Here is a 21,699-nt window from a genome sequence, read left to right on the forward strand (position 1 = left end):
CACTAGATTTATATTGTCTTTGCTTGGAGGCAGTCTGCTTTTCCACAGACATCAAACTCCTGTTGAAGGGACCATCAACCAGCAAAATGGAGCAAAAAAAAAAGGTACAAAAGTGTGAGGTGGAATGTCTCCAGCATGCACCTCTCTCCTTCTGGGAGACTGAGGGAGTGTCTTCACAGCAACTCCCCATGGTCTAGGCCAGGGATGGGCAAACTTTTTAGCCCAAGGGCCACATCTGGGAAAAGAAACTGTATGGTGGGCAGTGAATGCTCTGAAAATTGGGGTTGGGATGCGGGAGCGGGTGCAGGCTCCGGCTGGGGGTGCGGGCTCTGGGGTGGGGCTGGGGATGAGGAGTTTGGGGTGTAAGAGGGTGCTCTGGGCTGGGACCAAGGGGTTTGGAGGGCAGGAGGGGGATCAGGACTGGGGCAGGAGTTGGAGCCTGGGGAGAGGCTCAGGGGTACAGGCTCTGGGCAGCGCTTACCTCAAGCAGCTTCCGGAAGCAGGGGCATGTCCCTTCTCTGGATCCTGTGCAGAGGCACAGCCAGGTAGCTCTGCACACTGCCCCATCCGCAGGCACCGCCTCTGCAGCTCCCACTGGAGTGCCAGAGGGGGGCCATGCCACTGCTTCCCGGAGCCGCATGGAGTGGCCCCTGACCCTGCTCCCCGGCTCAAGCGCTGGAGGGGAGGCATGCTGCGGCTTCCAGGAGCCACGTGGAGCAGCCCCCAACCCTGCTTCCTGGCTGGAGTGCCGAAGTGGGGCAAGCCCCAGACCCTGCTCCCCAGCGGGAGCTCGAGGGCCGGTTCAAAATGGCTGGTGGGCCGAATCCAGCCCATGAGCCATAGTTTGCCCACCGCTGGTCTAGGCTCTACAGTTCAGGGGATATGTGAGTCAAGCAAAGAGGGTGGGTAACAGGGGTAGCTACTTTATTCACCATTCTCCCTGCTGAACTCAATGAAATTGCTAGGAAAACATCAGAGGTAATGCTTCCACTTCCATTCCATGCTGTCTATACCCTTCAGGTGCACAGTGTAGGTTTAGCTGAGGTGAAATATAGTGAGCAGTGTGAAGAGACAATCCTATATCATATATGTTGACCAACGGCTGAATTTTTCAATTCCACTACCCTGCTTTAAACACTGAGATTTTGAGGCTGAGGACCTGAAACTTTTTATTCTATTTTGTAGAGAATCTCAGATGCTTACTGACTTTTTTGTTTCCACTACTTGGCCCTTGTTCGACATTTATTGAAATAATCACCAGATAAACCAGAAGCAAGCACTGATGTTAAAGGTAGTATTAGGAATGGACCTTATTGGTTGCTTATGGATGGGGGAAAAATCACTTTCGAGTCCCAGGTTTCAGAGTGGTAGCCGTGTTAGTCTGTATCAGCAGAAAGAACGAGGAGTACATGTGGCACCTTAGAAACTAACACATTTATTTGGGCATAAGCTTTCGTGGGCTAAAGCCCACTTCATCAAACAGTTGACAAGAAGGTGTGAGTAACAGTAGGGGGAAATAGTTTTTACTTTGTGTAGTTCTGCAGTACTCACCAGCAACCACACAACAAAAACACTATCCTTGCAACAAAGCCCATTGCCAACTCTGTCCACATATCTATTCAAGGGACACCATCATAGGACCTAATCGCATCAGCCGCACCATGAGAGGCTCATTCACCTGCACATCTACCAATGTGATATATGCCATCATGTGCCAGCAATGCCCCTCTGCCATGTACATTGGCCAAATCAGACAGTCTCTATGCAAAAGAATAAATAGACACAAATCAGACATCAAGAATTATAACAGTCGGAGAACACTTCAACCACCCTGCTCACTCAATTACAGATCTAAAAGTTGCAATTCTTCAACAACAAAAACTTCAAAAACAGACTCCAACGAGAAACTACAGAACTGGAATTAATTTGCAAACTGGACACCATTAAATTAGGCTTGAATAAGGACTGGGAGTGGATGGGTCATTACACAAAGTAAAAACTATTTCCCCATGCTAATTTTCCCCCTACTGTTACACCTTTTTGTCAACTATTTGAAATGGGCCATCCTGCTTATCACTACAAAAAATTTTCTTCTCCTGCTGATAATAGCCCACCTTAATTGATTAGTCTCGTTAGAGTTGGTATGGCAACACCTATTTTTTCATGTTCTATATATATATCTTGCTACTGTATTTTCCATTGTATGCATCTGATGAAGTGGGCTCTAGCCCACGAAAGCTTATGCCGAAATAAATGTGTTAGTCTCTAAGGTGCCACAAGTACTCCTCGTTCTTTTAGAGTCCCCGTATCTTTCTCAATGAACATATCAAATTTCTTTCTTACTTGTATCAATGGAAAAAATGCCAAAACAATACTAGTAAGGACATAAAAAAATCTCATTTGGTGGGTGGATGGAGGATCAGGAAACTAAGAGTGATTTGCCAGAAGTAACATGATACATATAGGCCTGGTTCTCATTTACATTAAGGTCCCTATACACCACACTGGCACTATAAAGAGGCCTTAAAAGGGGCCTCAGAGTAGCTGCTAATGTAATTTACACCTATTTTAAGACCACTCGGTGGTGCAATACTGGTGTAAACGGGGCTTAGTGTAAATGAGATTCAGGCCCCTATCTGTCTATTTACCTCTCACGAGTTGCTCCTGGCTTCCTAATTCTAATTATTTGTGTTCCAGATTCATTATAGCTGCACTTGTCAAGTGAAGTTTGCTTCAGAATTTCTGTGGGTTTTTATTCTGGCTATATTTTCTCTGGACTGATCCTCGCAAGAAAGGTCTCAACTAGGGAATAACTTAACTTAAAAAAATCAATATAGCTATTTTCTTGGATCTAGCAAGAAAAACTCACATCAAAGTTCAGGATTTGTATGTCATGGAGACTTCCTCAATCATTTAACTTTAAAAGGTTTTAATTTAACAAATGTAGATTAACAAGAAATAAGACCTCAACATAAGCTAATACCTTTTTTCCCCTTCTAAATATTGGTTTCTATTAAAGAACCAATTCAGTGAAAATATTTTAGATTTTCTTCCACTCTAAATAGACAAGACCTCAGAAGCCCGAAATTTGACTTCTATACCCATCAAAAAGGAAATCAGGAGATTCTCTTTTTGAACTGAGCCTTCAGATGGTATCACAAACCTAGGGCCAATTTCTGGTCAACACACAAAAGTGGTAACTGCAAACACACACATGATATTGCAGAGCTGATGGGGAAAAAAGCTGCAGAGCAGGAGTTGCTGGATGGGTGGGTATATATGTAATATGAGAGAATTCAGTACCTACTAGCCTTAACTAGTAACCTTACCCTTATAGATGCATAGGATTTTTTTATATTGTTATATTAATGTAATGAAATATTAATAAAATTTAAGTGCAACAGGTGGTTAAAATCTCTGTTTCTTTTTACATTTTAAGACCTTGTTGTCACTTGAAAGGCACAACATATGGATAAGGAAATTTAACTTCATCTGGTAAAAGAAGACTCCTAAGGCAATGCAGAAACATATGGATTTCTTGGTTCAACATGCTTATCCTTAATGTGAGTTTTACATAATATTTGCTATTCAGTGGTATCTTTTATTGATTGAGGGCTGAGTTGATTATTTCCCAGCAGTTGATTAAGCTAACATATTAGTCACTGGAGCAATTACTCATCAGTTTGGAAATGTATTCTCGCTCTTTCTCTCACACACACTGTTTTATAACTAGAGTGTCTGTGGTGACTTTCACCAAGAATTATTTCAAGGCAATTGTTCTGTTTTCAGGCTTTCATTATATTAAAGAGTAGAGGTTGAATTATGACTCAAGGGCTGGATTCAGTGCCCACTGCAATGGAAAGACTCACACTGACTTCAATGGACTTTGGACCAGGCTCCAAGTGCATAGTTTTCATGTGGAAGAGGGGGTGCAGAAGCACATCGCTCCAACAGGCATTCGGGAGACACTATGTCAATCAGGCACACAATGTTATGAAGCTCCTGGAGACTGAATTCACTTTTACAGGTGTGCAATATGCACTTCTTCTGTGCCCAAATGGCATGCATATCCCCAAGTTCTCCCCTCCAGTATCATCTTTGTACAGGTGGTAGTGATGGGGACAGTAATTTTGCAAGTCAATGGGAAAAGAAGCTGCACAGCAGAGAGACACAAAAATTGCAAGTGTGCCTTGCCCTCGCTTAGCGAACTAAGGCAGGTAAGGAGATATTCCTTGCACCCTCCCATTTTTATGCACTCATTCAGGCAACAAGCACATTCTTGCCCCCAAACTATAAATTAGCAATTCAATAATAAGAAACCAAGGTTCTTGGTTATAATTCATATAACTATTAAATTTGTTGCCTTGTGCATATTTCTTGCCCTCATGGATCATGTTACAGTTATTGTATCTTCCTTGAAACCAGCCTTAGTACTTAAAGCTTCTAGTGGGGATGAGATGTAATAATAGCTTTATATGCTTAAAGAGTGAAGCAATGTATGAGTGAAGAGGAAAAGAGCTTCTGTTGTTTGCTGTCAATACTGCCACTCTGAAAACAAGCATCTAATGTAGTGCGACACCTTCTCTGCCTTTTAGAACAGATAGCTTCTAAGTCTGCTGGTCGACTAATTCTCCTTTTGTGACAGAGTGGATTTAAGATACAGTGCAAGAAACAACTGCTGTCAGACAGGGTTATTATTTCAGTTAGATTAACATGGAAAAGCATCTAATTCTTGCTATCATCCAACACTCCTCACAACGCAGTAAAGTCTCATAGCTCCAATTGTAACTTTTCTCCAACACTAAATCTATTTCCTCACTATGCTTGTTCTACAAAAAACAAATATAAAGCATTTAAATATGACAGGATCCTCCAAAGAACAAACTGTAGATTCCAGAAAAGAGTGTGGATAAATTTCAGTAGTTAAAAATCTACAACTAGATTATTTTATTTTATAGTTGAGCCTAAGCTGTCTTAAAGTGGCCTTTTCCAAATATACATGACCATCTATCGTGGGGATACAAAATCTGGATTAATGAAGGAATGCTTCTTGAAAAATATCCCAGCACTTCCAAAGGCCTCCTACAACAATCCAAGTGCCTGGAGGTTGCACTGCCTCTATCTCATTGGTCTGCTTCCTCCAACCCACAGGAACCATCTATATTTTGTAATTTTGAAAAGAATTCTTCCTCCTTTTGCTCCTTCCCTTCCTCAGACTCCCATTCACTTCCAGGATCCTCACATCTCTTTCTGAATTTTAGTGATCCTAATGTTACTTTGATATAATTAACTCTCACAGACTGCATTGAAGCCCTCTTTATCTTCTGACTCAAAGGGAACTGGATGGGACTCACTGAAGATCATTGCTCCTTCCTATATATCTGAAGGGTCACAACTGAAGAATGTAAGGGACTCTCTATCCGATGGATCCTGGGGAGCGAGACTTCTGGGAAGCAGGAATCAGACGTTGATCTCTGGTGTGCCAATGCATGTTCGTATTTTAGTCAGATTCTCATATTTATACTTTGACTCCAGAACTTTTATTAGATCAGAGGACTGCAGCACCAAGCCACAACCCTTTTGTCAGGCATTCAGCTATGTAGCTTCTGTTTCTATCGGCCTGCCTTTTCACTATCCCCACTGCGCCAGTTGTAGGAACTGCAGCTCCTCTCTGCGGTTACGGCTCCTAACACTATTTCAAGCCATCCTGGACTTTACATCCTTTATTCTGGCTCCCTCTGCTGTTTCTCCCATCTTCCCCTGCTGCCCAGGTAAAAACAATTTGCCATTACCCACTTCCTTCCTTTGCCACTACATTTTACTAACTCATACACTTGAATATTCTGACAATAGTCCAGGAAATAATGGGTTAATTAATTTTAGCTATTGAAAATTTATCATAAGCATACAGAAAGTCTCTTCTTGAAAGGTATGCAGTGCAAAGCTTAATGCCCAGAACTTTCTTCAGGCATTCAGTTAAATCTCCTAGAAAGGAGACATAATTTAACATCAAGTGAACATATGTTGCAAGTTAAAATTACACAAAAAAGAAAAAAAGTTTAAACCAAGTAAGTACTGTGAATTAGACACAGTCTGGAATACAGTATTGCAAAAAAACTTTGACTTCTTTACAATATAGTCCCAAAATAGTCTCTGTTAACAATCAGTTATTTAAGTATTTCAAAAGTATTTGCTCTAAATGAGCATTTCAAAGCCTAGTATATTGCTCGAAGCTTCATGGAAACATATTTTAGATTTGCTGAATATACAGTTTCTGTTTGAAATTGTAGCAGCAGGAAAGTATTGTTCATATGAATGAAATGCACAGAACTATTACAAATTAGAACTGCATTTAAAAGAATTCAAACCTCAAAGGAAATTTTCCACTGTTAACCAAACATAAAGAACAAAACAATTATGAAACGACTGTTGATACACAGCTCTGAAAGTTTAATTCCAGAAGACAGAAAAACTCATAAAAATTAATAAATGAAGGGGCAATGGAATTAGTGTCTGTTGCAGTTCTGGCCATCAATAAACATGCTTAAAGCCTAGCAGTGAAAGACCTTGTTATCATTATACTTCTCAAGCCTATATGCAGCAGTTATTCTTACTTGGCTAACCCTGAGGTAGCATCCAAAGTCAGTTTTAATATTCAGTGCATACTATCCAAATGTCAATTACTATCATGGTTTGCAAATGCCAGTCTGAGCAAATAGCATTATTTTCTGGTGGTTGTTTCCTTTTTATTTACTTTTTCCATCATGGAAAGGGGACACACCCTCACTCTAGTAGAGAGGAGGGTATTGAGCTCCTCTGGGTCTAGTCAATGCTAACAAGGCGCACCTGTGAGGCCTGCTCTGCCTCAAGCTGGGGAGCTTAAAAAGGGAATACCTGCCACAGGAGAGGGTGGTGAACAGGAAGAAGACTGTTATAGTTCAGTGACTGCTGACACTAGACACAGATCAGCCAAGAGGGAGAAAGTTGTAGGCCTTGCTGCCCCTGAAACTGTATGGACCAGCTATAAGAGAGGGTGCCCTAAGAAGAGGGGCTAGAGGTAGATCCTAATTAAAGACACTGTACCAACTGATAAGCCAAGCTCTAATGGGGTGACCCCAGAAGACCACCTAAGAGAAAGATCACCTTTGCCTTTTGTTCCTTTTACTCTGATGTCCCTCTCCCCGCAAGGGAAAGAGAGAGAAAAGTACCTTTCTTTTGTTTTTGTTTGGAGAACCCCGTGTATGCTACAAACAGGGGAAGGAGATTATAAACAGGGCCGGCTCCAGAGCCCAGCGGGGCAAGCGCCTGCCTGGGGCGGCCCTTTCCCGGGGGGGCGGCAGGCTGGGCCGGCGGACCTGCCGCAGTCATGCCTGCGGGAGGTCCACTGGAGCCCCGGGAGCAGCGGACCTGCCGCAGGCATGACTGCGGAGGGGACGCTCGGCCGGCGGCTCCAGTGGACCTCCCGCAGGCATGACTGCGGACGGTTCGCTGGTCCCGCGGCTCGGCTGGACCTCCCGCAGGCATGCCTGCGGCAGCTCAACCAGAGCCGCCGGACCTGCGAACCGCCCGCAGCCGCGGGAGGTCCAGCCGAGCCGCGCGACCAGTGGACCCTCTGCAGTCATGCCCGCGGGAGGTCCGCTGCTCCCGCGGCTCGGGGGCGCCTCCCGGGCATGACTGCTTGGGGCGGCCAAAAACCTAGAGCCGCCCCTGATTATAAACAACTGGAATTGGGGTCTGGTGGGGACTCAGGGGAGCCCAACTCCAACCCTTCCTCCTCCCCCGCCCCCGTTGCAAGGTCTCAAACTGGCAGATTGATACAGTTCATCCAATTCCCACATCTACCTTAGGTTATACATTGGATGTCAAAGGAAACAGAAATGCTGCATAGAAAAAGAATTTTCCAAACTTTAGGTTTCATAGCAAAGAGGCTCCAGTAGATAAAACCAAGGAGTTTTAAGGAATTTTCAACAGAAACAAGTTAGCCCCATATTCATTCAGTTATGTTCTTGCTAACTGCTTCAATTTGGAATCAAAACCTCTAATGACTGTATGGTCTCTTAGAAAAGCACACTTTCCCGAAGAAAGGGAATGAGTTGTCTTTTGTGTACTGCAGTCAGCTGTGGACAATATTTCTTTCACTAGTTTTGATTAATATGCCATTGCATTCAGCTAAAATTAATGGACTGTGAAGGATATTTGGATGTCTCTCCTATTTCAAAGCAAGAGTGTTAAGAATTTAAATAAACATGACATAGACTGCCTATTTTATCAGGGTCTAATTACCTATTTCTTCCATTTTTAAATCTGATTTTAATTTCATACTAGTGGACTGGCTTGCAGCTTTTGGACTCAGGTCATGGTAATCCACTGCAACTACATTATTTCAACAAGTAATGAAAACTTATGCTAGTTTAGGTGATCACATTTGTATTAACTGCCAGATGACACAAGAGATAAGCATGACCACTGTAAGATGCTTTATAGATGGTGTTAAAAAAGGCATGTTTACTGTAATGATATCATTGAAGGCAGTCATAAGAAACTAAAAAAAACCCGCAAAAGCAAAGATCAGATTTTAAAAAGCACTTGAAAAACTGAAATGAAGTAAGAAAATCTTTAGATTCTTGAAGAAAGTTATAGTTTTTGTCAGTCGTGTTAAATTAGAAGGAAACTCTTAATGGCAAATAAGGAAACATAAGCCTGAGACTATTTTAGGCTTTACTTTGTGTTTCCTGTGTGTATTTTAGCTAAAATATCTGTCTTTTGAAATCATCTACAATGTAATCCCCATTAATTACAGGCAAAACTACACTGCCAGCTAGAGAGAGATAAATTCAGTCAATGAGTAGGAAGTAATTCCAGCAATTGTTTCTAACTTTCTTGAGCTACAGAAATGTTGTGCCCCTACTGATTTTAAGTGGCAAATCCTAACATGCTATTAATTAGAAACAACTGGATACAATTCCTTTTGTAGCCCCAATTAACAGAAAAATGTGATATACATAATCTCCCACCACCTTTATCCCCCTGTTCAGACCTACATTAGCTCATGGAATCATTTTAGTCATAAGCAACTGGATGACTGAAGGGATTGGTAATGAGATATGAATCTTTCCATTTCTTGGTCAGTGGTATGAAGCTGACCCACGCAGACAGTGAGCAAAAGTCATTCCCATCTGATGGTTATTCACTGGTATATATGACTTGAATAGGCAGTCTCAGATCAGTTCTTGTTAGGCAAACTTTGACATTGAAAAAAGGAAACAAAAAACCACGTGGGGCATGAAATGTCATCCTTTTTGGAAGTCTCAGCAGAGATTTATAGACTAAGGCTTTGGCTACACTTACACTTCAAAGCGCTGCCGCGGTAGCGCTGCCGCGGCAGCGCTTTGAAGCGCTAAGTGTAGTCAAAGCACCAGCGCTGGGAGAGAGCTCTCCCAGCGCTGTCCGTACTCCACCTCCCTGTGGGGAATAACGGACAGCGCTGGGAGCCGCGCTCCCAGCGCTGGGGCTTTGACCACACTGGCGCTTTGCAGCGCCGCAATTTGCAGCGCTGGAGAGGGTGTGTTTTCACACCCTGCTGCAGCGCTGCAAATTTGTAAGTGTAGCCAAGCCCTAAAGGCTCGTCTTCACTACCAGAGTGAGTCAACCTAAGTTATGCTACTCCAGCTACATGAACAATGTAGTTGGAATTGACATAGCTTAGGTCGATTTCACTGTGCTGTGTCGATGGGAGATGCTCTCCAGTCAACTTAGCTTACTCTTCTCAGGGACCTGGAGTACTGGAGTTGATCAGAGAGTTTTCTGCCGTCGATTTAGTGGGTCTTCACTAGATGACTGCACCTGGCTGAGGCAATCAGATAACCGCAGCACAAAGAAACAGTGAGGAGCTCAATGCTAACAAAGAGGAAAGCCTATTTTTTTTTCACTTGAGGCTACAGGGGTTTATTCATCAGGACTTTAGTCTCTGATAATCAACTCACTGTAGCTGAAATGACTTCTTTCACCAAGGCATTGTGATTGCCACAACCAGAGGTGACAAAGCACGTATTGCAGCCAGGAAAATATGTAAGCTCACCAAACAAGGCAACAGTGGCAAAAGGCCTTACTTAGGCACTAAAGTAAAAAATTACTTAGAAAAAATCAATAGGCATCAGCAATACCCACCCTGAGCCTGATAAATGAAGATTTGAAAGTTTGTGAAAGTGCTAGAATTTATCCCAAATTATCTTGCACATTTTTAATAATGAATAATTTCCAGTTTAGGATTTTATATAGTAATATCAAGGCCTTCTAAGTGGACACTTTAACAGATCAAAGAATTCTGATAAGCAGCTCTGTCTGATAACTGGGCTTTACGATGCTTTAAATAACTCATTGTTTTACTTTCAGGGATATTCTGACAGACACTTGATTTTTTTGCCTCTAACTTTTTTGCTAACTTCGTAAAAACACTGATGTTAAAGTAACCACAGTTGTCAAATTAGAAATATGCAAGCTTTGCATAGCTTTAGGCAAGTTTCAGAAACAGGTTTGAGCCTGCAGTTTTCCTCAGGCTGATGGAGCCCTTGAACCAGCTTCTTCTTTCTTCTACAACACACATAACAAAATAGCACATTATATCAGTTACTTATATAATGTATACGATATAGATCACGTGTTCTGCTGGTACCTCATGTCAACCAGATAAATGGGCCTTCAGCTGGCTTTGTGTTTGTAGGAATCTTGCTATAACCAGAATTTTCTCTAACCCCTTATATGCAGATTCAATACCATTAGTCACAAAACTCCAGAGGTGAAATCCTGGTTCCATTAACATCAATGACAGAATTCCCATTGACTTCAACTGAGCCAGGATTTCATTAACATGACTAAGTGTCTAACCCAATGGGACATCTTGTGAGTGATAACTACACTAAGGAATGGAATGAAGATCCCTTGCGTGAGGTCCTATTTAAAAGAATTGTTTTCCCTGACACATCTATACATATTGATTACATGTTATTTTGCTCTGTTATCATCTATGAATCACTAAATATCTCTTCTGACATCTTTACCACATAGTTATTTATAACTTGCCTGTTAAACAGAAGGTAGTTTACAGAGTGTTATTCAGTTCCACAGCTGTTACTACAGTGTAGCCAGAATAAGTTACTTGCAAGTGTGTATATATATATATTAAATTACAGATGGGCCTGCACTGAAATACCATGACCATCTGGTTGTTGCAGGGACTACCAAAATACTGACAGACATTCAACAAGTCCTATCCATCTTTTTCCCTTTAAGAAAACTTAGGGTGGGTGTTTACACAGGTGTCTTGTTTTGAAATAACTGGTTTCACTTTGCAGTTTGTGGTCTAGTGAATCCACTTTTGGAACCAGTTCAATTCAAAATAGATAGCATAGCTAAAAGATCCAAGGCAAAATAAATGAAAGATAAATTTGACTCTCCTAGATAACAAAGTCAAGGCTAGATGACCATGGCCAGTGGCTGTAACTGACACAAGTACCTGGCCCAGCAGAGTTGAGGAGGGGTAATCTGATATTAACAGAAAAAGTCCCTTTATTAATAGCTAGTGAAAATTCCATGTGTTTCCTTCAAATGCTTCTGTTGTCAATGGGAATATAAATTTGCAGTATGTTGGGAAGCCAACAGTCACAGAATTAGGCAGCAAAAGGACTGCCAGTGCCTTGTACCTCAATCAGTTATCTAATTCAGCATTTCACTACCTAAGTTCTATAAGCAAGGACCTATTCCCAGAGATTGTCCTCTGGACCTCTTAGACCTTGGAAGGAAAGCTGCTCTCCTGTGGACTTCCTGAGATGTACACGAGAAAAGTTCCACTACTGTGCTCCTCCTAAAATATTCAGCATGGGAGCTAATCTCCTGCAGACATTGTAAAGACTACTGCACCATCTTAAGTATCTGATATACCAATCACTATCAGATACAGGATAAAAAGAACAGGAGTACTTGTGGCACCTTAGAGACTAACAAATTTATTTGAGCATAAGCTTTCATGGGCTACAGCCCACTTCATTGGATGATGGACTATATGGAGCACTGCTTTGATCTGGTATAGCAATTCCTACGTTGCGTTCCATGGGCTAGAATCAGTGGGTATCATGAGACTTACATTTTTCACATTACCTCTGAAATTTTACCCCAAAGAGATCCTGCCATAAGTTCTTTGGTGTGAAAATTTTAAGAAATCACTTGGAAACTTACTTCCATAGCAGATTCGGGGGAGGGGAAAATCTGATCTTTCATAAACATGCAATGGCAACTACATACAAGAGTGATGGGTGCTCTAGAAATACTAATGATGAGAGACTGATACAGCGTATCAGGAAATATGTCAAAACACAGTGTGGCTAATCTTAACTGGTATTTAACCTTTGTGTAACAAGAGTTTTAGTGCTACTAAAAGCATATTCATTATTTTATATATGTGAAGGGGAGGGACAGTTGCAGAAGAACCATGATTTGGATGAAGTTAGGCAGTGAATTCATGTCAGGAAGCCAAAGATATGATTTCTGTATTTCTCTGTAATTAGGTTAAATATTTTGCACTCTTTCAATTTATTAAAATAGGTCATTGGCAGGAAATCTTTGGGTCAGTTCAAAATAATAGAAAGGACTTTACTTATCTGACCGGATGTGACCTTTTAGCTAAAAATTAGTCAATGATGATTGCATATGGCAAAATTCAAAAGAAATGCAAAAAACATCAAAAATTATAGAGCTAAGACAGTTATCTTTTCTTTCAGAGAATTCTAATTTGAAGCAATGCCAGACTTAAAAGATGCTGTTAATTAACCTTTGATCTTACAGAAGAGCATCTAAGTGAAAACCACTGGGTGGGCCTGGAAACACTGAGAAAACCCTTGTGGCCATATGGGAATATATTTATTTGTATTAAAACAAGGATGTAAAGCAGTTTGGAATTTAATACTAAATGTATAGTTAATATTTTAAAATAAATGTTATGATTAAAACCTGCTTGTCCTAGAAAACCATTTCAGTCAGAACTTGGAGGACTGACTTGTTCTATATCAGTAATGAGCACATATTTCAAACTTGCAAGACAAAATAAATGGCTCAAAGTGCTGTCATACACCTCTCAGTATAAATCCCATTAGTGCCAATGCAAATTACATATGCACATTAAGGGAAGCATAGATTTCTTAGCTTGTGTTTTGAAACTGTTGTCCATGGCTAGAAGAATTGTGATGGACTTCCAATCCCTATCTAAAAGCAAAAACAACGAGGAGCCCTTCTGACACCTTAGAGACTAACAAATGTATTTGGGCATAAGCTTTTGTGGGCTAGAGCCCACTTCATCAGATTCATGAAGTGAAAACTACAGGAGCAGGTATAAATACATGAAAGGATGAGGGTTGCTTTACCAACTGTGAGGTGAGTCTAACAAGATAAATCAATTAACAGCAGGATACCAAGGGAGGAAAAATCTCTTTTGAAGTGGTAAGAGAGTGGCCCATTACAGACAGTTGAGAAGAAGGTGTGAGTAACAGTAGGGAGAAATTAGTACTGGGGAAATTAAGTTTAGGTTTTGTAATGACCCAACCACTCCCAGTCTTTATTCAGGCCTAATCTGATGGTATCCAGTTTGCAAATTTATTCCAGTTTTGCAGCTTCATGTTGGAGTCTGTTTTTGAAGTTTTTTTTGTTGAAGAATTGCCACTTTTAGGTCTGTTATAGAGAGACTGATGTGTTCTCCTACTGGTTTTTGAATGTTATGATTCCTGATGTCAGATTTGTGTCCATTTATTATTTTGCATAGAGACTGTCCGGTTTGGCCAATGTACATGGCAGAGGGGCATTGCTGGCACATGATGGCATATATCACATCGGTACATGTGCAGGTGAACAAGCCCCGGATGGTGTGGCTGATGTGGTTAGGTCCTATGATGGTATCCCTTGAATAGATATGTGGACAGACTTGGCACTGGGGTTTGTAGCAGGGTTTGGTTCCTGGGTCGGTGTTTTTGTTGTGTGGTGTAGTTGCTGGTAATTATTTGTTTCAGGTTGGGGGGCTGTCTGTAGGTGAGGACTGGCCTGTGTCCCAAGGTCTGAGAAAGTGAGGGATCATCCTTCAGGATAGGTTGTAGATCCTTGATGATGTGCTGGAGAGGTTTTAGTTGGGGGCAGTAGGTGATGGCTAGTGGTGTTCTGTTACTTTTTTTGTTGGGCCTGTCTTGTAGTAGGTGACTTCTTGGTCATCATGAATAGGTCGGAATATGAACAAGAGGCTCCTAGACAACTCTCTGACAACACATTCTACAGGCCATTACCCTCTGACCCCATTGAGGATTACCAAAAGAAACGACATCATCTGCTCAAGCTTATCCCCAAATATATTTGTTGGTCTCTACGGTGCTACAAGGACTCCCCATTGTTTTTGCTGATACAGACTAACACGGCTACCACTCTAAAACCTATCTAAAAGCAGATGCTTATAAGGCTTTCTGATACTGAAATTCTGAGAATCATAATTCTTTTCTCTTAAAATTGTAGTTGTTTGCAATAAGGCACCATAATGAGCTCTTCAGTAAGAATCAGTATCTTTGCAGATGTTATGATCATTATTATTCAAACTGCGATAACTGGGTCTGATCCAATGTCCATTGAAGTAAATGGAAACATTCCCACTGACTTCAGTGGGCTTTCTGTCAGATTTACAGAGAGATGATCTTTTCCATCATACACCACCTTCTGAGGGTAGGGGGAAAAGATTGCAAAGATGGATAAATCCTCATTTTATGGATTATTTGCTCAATATTGGAAATATGGTGCTGGCTTTTTAAAAAGGAGTGTTTTTCACTATAATTCTCAAGTATTAAAAACATTTATGCACATCACTACCTTTATGCATAAAAGTAATACCATTGAGTTAAATGAGAATACTGACATGATGAGTAAATGTACTCACACCAATATTTCTTTGCAGAACCAGGCCCTCAATCCCTAACCTCATTTTTGGTACCATGAGATTTGTTGTGCTCTGAAAAGCTTGATAGAGGAGAAAAGGAAACTGAAGCTTCCTGTTGACAATTGAACTTGACCTTTGAAGGAATAAGGGCTTATCTACATGGTGGGGAAAGCCTGGAATAGTTAGTTCAAAATAGCTACTACAGAACAGCTATTTTGCTGAAGCTCACTGTGTGGATGCCCTTACTCTTCACTGAGTGCTTTTGGGCAGACTAGTGTCAAGAACTCAGCTGCCTCCTGGGTCAGTCACCTAGCAACCCGATGAGGTTGACAGGGCCAAATAAAACCTCACTAAGTGACTGTGCTCCCAGATCACAGATCACCATTTAGACCTTGTAGCAATAGCAGCACAGTGGCTGTTCAATGCATTCTACAAACATTGCTGCACCAGACCTGCTTCCAGTCTGGCCCCTGCTTCAACCCTTGCTGCTCCGGTTCAGCCCTAATCCCTGCCTACCTCTGAACTCCTGATTCCTGGCTCTGGCTATACTGGCTTGTCTCATGACCACGACTCCAGCTCTGCCCTCTGATTCTGCTCCAACCACTAGGTCTCACACCTACATCCCAGTGTGTCACAATTAGACTAAAGTGGATTAGACTAAAGAGCACAAAGGCATTCTTAGTGTGGAATAACATCCACACGAGAAGCTAATGCAGAATAACTATTGCTCTTTAAATGCACACCCTATCAATTTCATACTAACTTCCCTCTGAATTCCCCAGGTAGACAAGCATAAGATTCATTACATCTCATCCTTGTTTTTGAGTCTCCTCTGACACCAATCTCTATACAAGTAGAACCAGGAACTTTGTATCTCTCAGAAGAGAGATGGCTGGGATAAAAATCTGACAACTGGTACCTATATGTGGGAAATGGCTGTGTTTTCCTTTTGATGCTGGCACAAAACCTTCAAACCTTTGTTTATAGCAACTGAACAAAGGGAGAAAATGTCTGGTGCTCTAGTCTCTTTTTATTTACAGTATCACTGGTAGAAATGAAATGCCTCTCCAGACAAGATTGGGAATAATTAAATGTCCAGTTTTCTGTTGTTCTTCATAGCTAAGGAGATCTAAAGACTAAACTTCTTGATATCCTCATCATAAGTTCCCTTTAATATTTATTAATATTAAATACAAGATTAGCATTAGTGATTGCCCTGAGCTGCAAAGGTCAGTTCCAAACTTTCCCATAGTTTGAGACTGTAAAGCTCAAGGCTTTTGATTTAATAAAGATGAGAGCTTCTTAACCAAAGAGTTGTAGTTTAGGCCTAAAACGATCAAAATACTTAAACATGTACCTAACATTAAGTGCTTGGTTGTACTGTTGAAGTCAATGAGACTACATCTATACTTCACATTAGGCATGTGTACCTCCTTGAACTAGGAAAAAAATACTGCAAAGATTGCAAAGAAGAGAGGAAGAGTTTAATGTGAGGATATGACTTGGCCTCTTCAGCACTACTCATTGCTACATTACCATATGCCCTGCCATCCTCTTCAGACCTGCATGAAAGTATTGCAGGCATGAGGTCAATTCACTACATTAATTTAAATGGTGTGATTCCAATGATGAATTTGGCCCTGCCCTGACCGTGTGCATTGGGCATTAAAACCAATTAGAATAAAGGATGTTCATCATATCTCAGCCCCCGTGTTTTCCCTTAAGCAATTTCTCCCTCCTTTGAACATTGCTTGTCTATACTGGCACGATTAATCGGCACCGTTGCAAGCGATTTAGTGGGTCTGGTGAAGATGCGGTATGTCAATGACAGAGCACTCTCCTGTTGACTTCAGTACTCCACCTCCCTGAGAGCGGAAGAGGCGGAAGGTATGTCGGCAGGCAAGCGTCTCCCGCTGACATGGTGTAGACACCATGTTAGGTCAACGTAAGCTACTTAAGCGGCAGTGAAGACCAGGCCTGTCTCTGAGATTCTTTCTCTCTTCACTGAACTATTGCATTTTAAAAACAAAATTTGTAAAATTGCATCTGTTGTATGTGGTTGCTTGGTTGGTAATAGCAACTATATATTTTTGTGTGTCACTACACTAACACCTATCTTGGCCAAAATCTCGTAAGTAGGAAATGTATTGGCATCCTTTCTGATAGCAAACATTGGAGCCAGAATTTGGAAATGCTACACTGGTACTTGATGTTTCCAAGTAATACATGGATAAATTAGTATCAAAGTTCTGCTTCTTGGTGAATGGTGGGGAATGTAGAGGCAATTAACTTTTTAAGAAAGACAAGGACTTTTTGGTAATTATACAGTCAAGGTCATTGTCTGATTTCAAGTACTTCTACTGCTACAACTATTATGATGTTCATGATGTTCTATGTATTTCTTTGAGAATCCTATGTTTCTCTCAGCCAAGCAGATTTTTAATTCTGATAAGACCTTGAACTCCTTGCAAATCAAACACATTATTTGAATATTGTTTTTGTTTTCTGTTCTTCTAATCACAGCAATCATCTTTTTGCTGGCTGGGAAGAATACTATGTCCCTCTGGTAACAAGGGCAGTTCTGATCAAATTGTTTAAACAACTGAACCATAAACCCCACCCTGTTTGTTTATCCCCAGGATAAAAGAAACAAGATTAGGGAAAAAATTATTTGTGGACTTTTTTAATATGCTATTTTGAATAGAAATAGTTCCTGCTGTCTTTGGATCAATGTGTTTCCATACCCAAAGGGCAAAAGCATGTTTTCAGTTTATTTTAAATTAGGGGAAATAACACAAGAGACCAAAATTAAAATATGTGCAAGGAAGCACAGTGTATGTATCTGCTCTGTAACAAGCTACAGGAACTCTGACAACAAAATGGCTGCTGCCTCTGCTTAGAGTTCTTACAAATTTCAGGGAGCAGTATACAGAAAATAATACCATTGCTAAATATCAGAGGGGTAGCCGTGTTAGTCTGGTTCTGTAGAAGCAGCAAAGAATCCTGTGGCACCTTATAGACTAACAACGGTTGCATCCGAAGAAGTGGGTATTCACCCACGAAAGCTCATGCTGCAAAACGTCTGTTAGTCTATAAGGTGCCACAGGATTCTTTGCTGCTTCTACCATTGCTAAAGTTTTCAAAAGCACTTAGGTTCACAGAGTCAATGAAATTTAGGAGCCTACATTACTTAGGCACTTTTGAAAATTTTGCCCCATGAGTTACTTGAATAAATATTCCACAGAAAGCTAAATGCAACTGAGACTAGTGATGTTTTATTTTCAAGGCAATACTTCGGTTGAAAAACGGATGTCTAAGGGCCAAATTCTGGTGACAGCTGTGGAGCCACTATGGCCCACCACTGCAGAAGCCAGGGTGCCAGGAGTGGGCCAGAGGAGGAAGGGGGCTACAGCAGATGGTAGGAGGTATCGTCAGGCTGTACTTGCACCCCCGTGATTCCCCATTGCCACATCCTCCATAGGAATATGGTACTGAAAGGCACAAATTGAGCTGTTCTAGCCTGTGTCTTGGCCCCCAGCATCAGCAGCAAAACAGGGGAAGTGTAAGAAGCCTCCTCGCTTTCCCTGCTCTGTCCCTAGAACTGGCATATGGATGAATTTGGCCCAATAAGTTTAAATGACCTGAGACTTTTCCATCTCAGAAAGCCACAAAGCTGGTGTACAGAACTGGTATCTAAATGAGGAAAATTAAATGCAGATTTCTAATTTTCAATTACTGTGGCAGTACCCTTGCAAATTGGAATTGTGGAGAACAGAAGGTTAATGTATTGCAATTTTATGAATGTGACCTACCTATTAAGATAGTAAATCCATAGCCTTATTGGTTTATTTGAATGTGTAAATGAACTGGTTCAGTTTAACAGTGAACTGTTGGAAAACAAGCAGGAAATTAAACAATGACTAGAGGTAAGATATTTCTGGAGAAAATACTTTCAAGGTCCTTAAGCGAACAAAAGGTTATTAATAGGGAAGTGCCTACCTGCCTGACTCCAGCCAGTTATCAGGATTATTTTTTCTAGAGCTGTGGCCTAAAATCAAAAGGACACTAAGCTGTTTAAAATCCCTGTTTACAGAGAAAGGGGAGGAGGCGAGTGAGCAGCAGCAGCTATTTGGGGGGGAGACAAAGAGAAGCTTAAACAGGCCAGTCTGCCCCTCCCAGCTCAGAATCAGGTGTACCTGGGCTAAGTGGAACTTACCAGAGATTGAAAGGAAAGGATATAGTTTAGGTAAGACCTATGCATGTAGGACTTTTGTTGTTTTAATTCTTGGCTTTGGGCAAATAAACAATACATTGGTTTTGAAAAAGCTTTTTCAGTTACTTTAATAACTGCTGGGCACGTCTCTTGAAAGGAAGTCTCCTGTAGTGGCCAAGCCCAATTGGACCTGGTAGGAGCCACTATTGGAAAATGGGGGCTGCAGCCCAAAGACTCAGTCTAAGACTGGTTGAATTGTGGGGTTCTCACCTAGAAAGAGAAAGAGAAGGAGGAAGCCAAGTCTGTCGCCTGAGGGGTTCACTCAAGCGTGTCTGCAAAGGGGTCTAAAACCTTCAGTTTGCCCTGTAGCCACGATAGAAATCCACTCAAACATCCATTGACATTATTGACTCCATTGGTGGGAGTTCTACATGCAGACCAACGACAAGACCAGGCCCTAAGGGAGGCATATTTGCTCCTAAACCTGGCTGTCATCATTGGCAGCTGCCCTACTGTAACCCATCTCATTTTAAACCCGGACAATGTATCTATTGTATTAGTGTGTATCACTATAGAGACTTGGTTCTGAATGATCATTTCATCCAATATTTTTAGAAACTTGAGTTTAAACGTTTTGGACGTAACTGTTAGAAATTCTGTACTATACTGAGATTATTCACCTTATGCAATGGGCCAGATGAGGCCCTGCTGCTCCATAGGTGTGCAGAGATGGCAGGGTACAAGAAACACTACCCCTCTTACAGGGTACAACTGCAATCCTGGAATGCAGGGATTGCGGCTTCTATGCAAACCCTGGAAGCAAAAGGGGGCAGGAAAGATGCAGGTCCTGAGGTTCGGGGGTGGGATATGCTGCAAGCCCTGGAGGGCTACTGGGGATTGGTCCTGCTTTGAGTAGGGAGTTGGACTAGATGACCTCCTGAGGTCCCTTCCAACTCTGATATTCTATGAAGTTATTAAGTTCTGTGTGCCACAAATAACTTCCTAAAGTCTCTTATAATCAAGAATTATTTTTGTTTACTTTTTCCTTCTCCATACAGATTTTTCATTAATTGCAACAAATTCATCTAAACTTATGAAACAGTAATGGATCTGAATCCAAAACACACCCTGTGAGAACTGATAGTATAAAAGAACAGAAAATCTATAAGTAAGTGCTGTAGTTTCTTTAATTGTATCAATTAAGTGGGGGTTTTTTCTCCCATACATTTGCACAATGTAAATCCAATGTTTAAATCTGCACAAGGGTTAACTACAATGTGGTCTTTTACCAGTAGCTCCATGTGTAAAGACAAAAATAGATTATCCTTATCTTGGCTTTGAAAAGCTACAGTTTGTCACATATCTCATCTCCCAACAGTGAGCGATAACACATAATGCCATACCCATTTTTGATTTAGGTAATGGATTGTAGCTCTAGCATCAGGTATATGCTAATAAGAGTACACTGTAGCACCAGTTCTCCAACTCTAGATGGTACTACACATTTTGCACTGGGTTTGGAGTGGGTTATTTTGTTTGTTTGAATTGAATACCAGTAAGTATATTAATTACCACTGTCCCCTAATATGGATGGCATAAGGGGACTGTGAAACTAGGGTGACCAGATGTCCTGATTTTATAGGGACAGTCCTGATATTCAGGGCTTTGTCTTATATAGGCGCCTATTATCCCCCACACCCTGTCCCGATTTTTCATACTTGCTGTCTGGTCACCCTATGTGAAACTCACACTAAAATCTGTAGTTGGCTAAACCATATTATGACTATGCTTATCACTATCACATTTTCACTGTTATATAAGAGCTGTATATAACCAATATTCCCATCCTTCCCATGCAAACAAGCTACAGGACAAAAAGTTATGCAGCTGTAACTACAAAAGAAGAAACATAAGGGATAAATATTCTAAGAGTTATATAGTACTTTAGCCAATGAAGTCAATCGGAATCATGTAGCCAAAGTACCTTGTGAATTTTTTTAAACACTTACCTCAGAATGTTCTAATCAGATAGGACTTTGAGTAAAAACTGCAGAGAACTCACTAGAAATCATTGAATGTATTTTATCAATGGACTGATTCGATACTTGGGAATTTTAAAGTATGTCAGATATATGCATTTACATTTCCAGTTTTGTTATTAAAACTACCATTCAAATCAGTAGGGTTTTCATCTGATATGATGAATTCTGTGCTTCTAACAGACACCCAAGACCAGCCCAGAAAAACTGTGAAATAGTGGTGGTAGACACAACACCAAAGCAGTCCTTTCCCTACTGACTTCCCGCTCCCTACAAAATCTCTCTACTGCAGAATTCCTCTTACAGAAAATTGCCCAGCATGCCTTTCTGGGCAAGGCCTTTTCAGTCTGGTGGAGTGAAAGAGCTCATGACCTAAAGTGGTCATTTTACAAATGACAGCTTCTAGCTGCATCTTTCTATCTTCCAGCTGGTAAGTGCATGTTATGTTTTCCCTTTCCTCTTGCTAAGGAGATGGCAGTTCCCACATACAC

At 41.1% G+C, this 21,699-nt stretch overlaps 1 protein-coding gene and 1 long non-coding RNA gene across 2 annotated transcripts in view; one reads left to right on the forward strand and one right to left on the reverse strand.

The window, feature by feature from the left end:
- SHISA9 (shisa family member 9) overlaps positions 1-21,699 on the reverse strand; it is a 240,996-nt gene that overhangs the window by 170,045 nt on the left and 49,252 nt on the right. The window lies entirely within an intron of this gene.
- LOC123343648 lies at positions 1,189-20,299 on the forward strand. The gene is made up of 3 exons (XR_006572303.1): positions 1,189-1,291; positions 3,440-3,563; positions 20,228-20,299. It is a non-coding gene; the product is annotated as an uncharacterized LOC123343648 (long non-coding RNA).

This window comes from Mauremys mutica, chromosome 11 (assembly GCF_020497125.1).
Source record: "Mauremys mutica isolate MM-2020 ecotype Southern chromosome 11, ASM2049712v1, whole genome shotgun sequence".
Classification (NCBI taxonomy): domain Eukaryota; kingdom Metazoa; phylum Chordata; order Testudines; family Geoemydidae; genus Mauremys; species Mauremys mutica.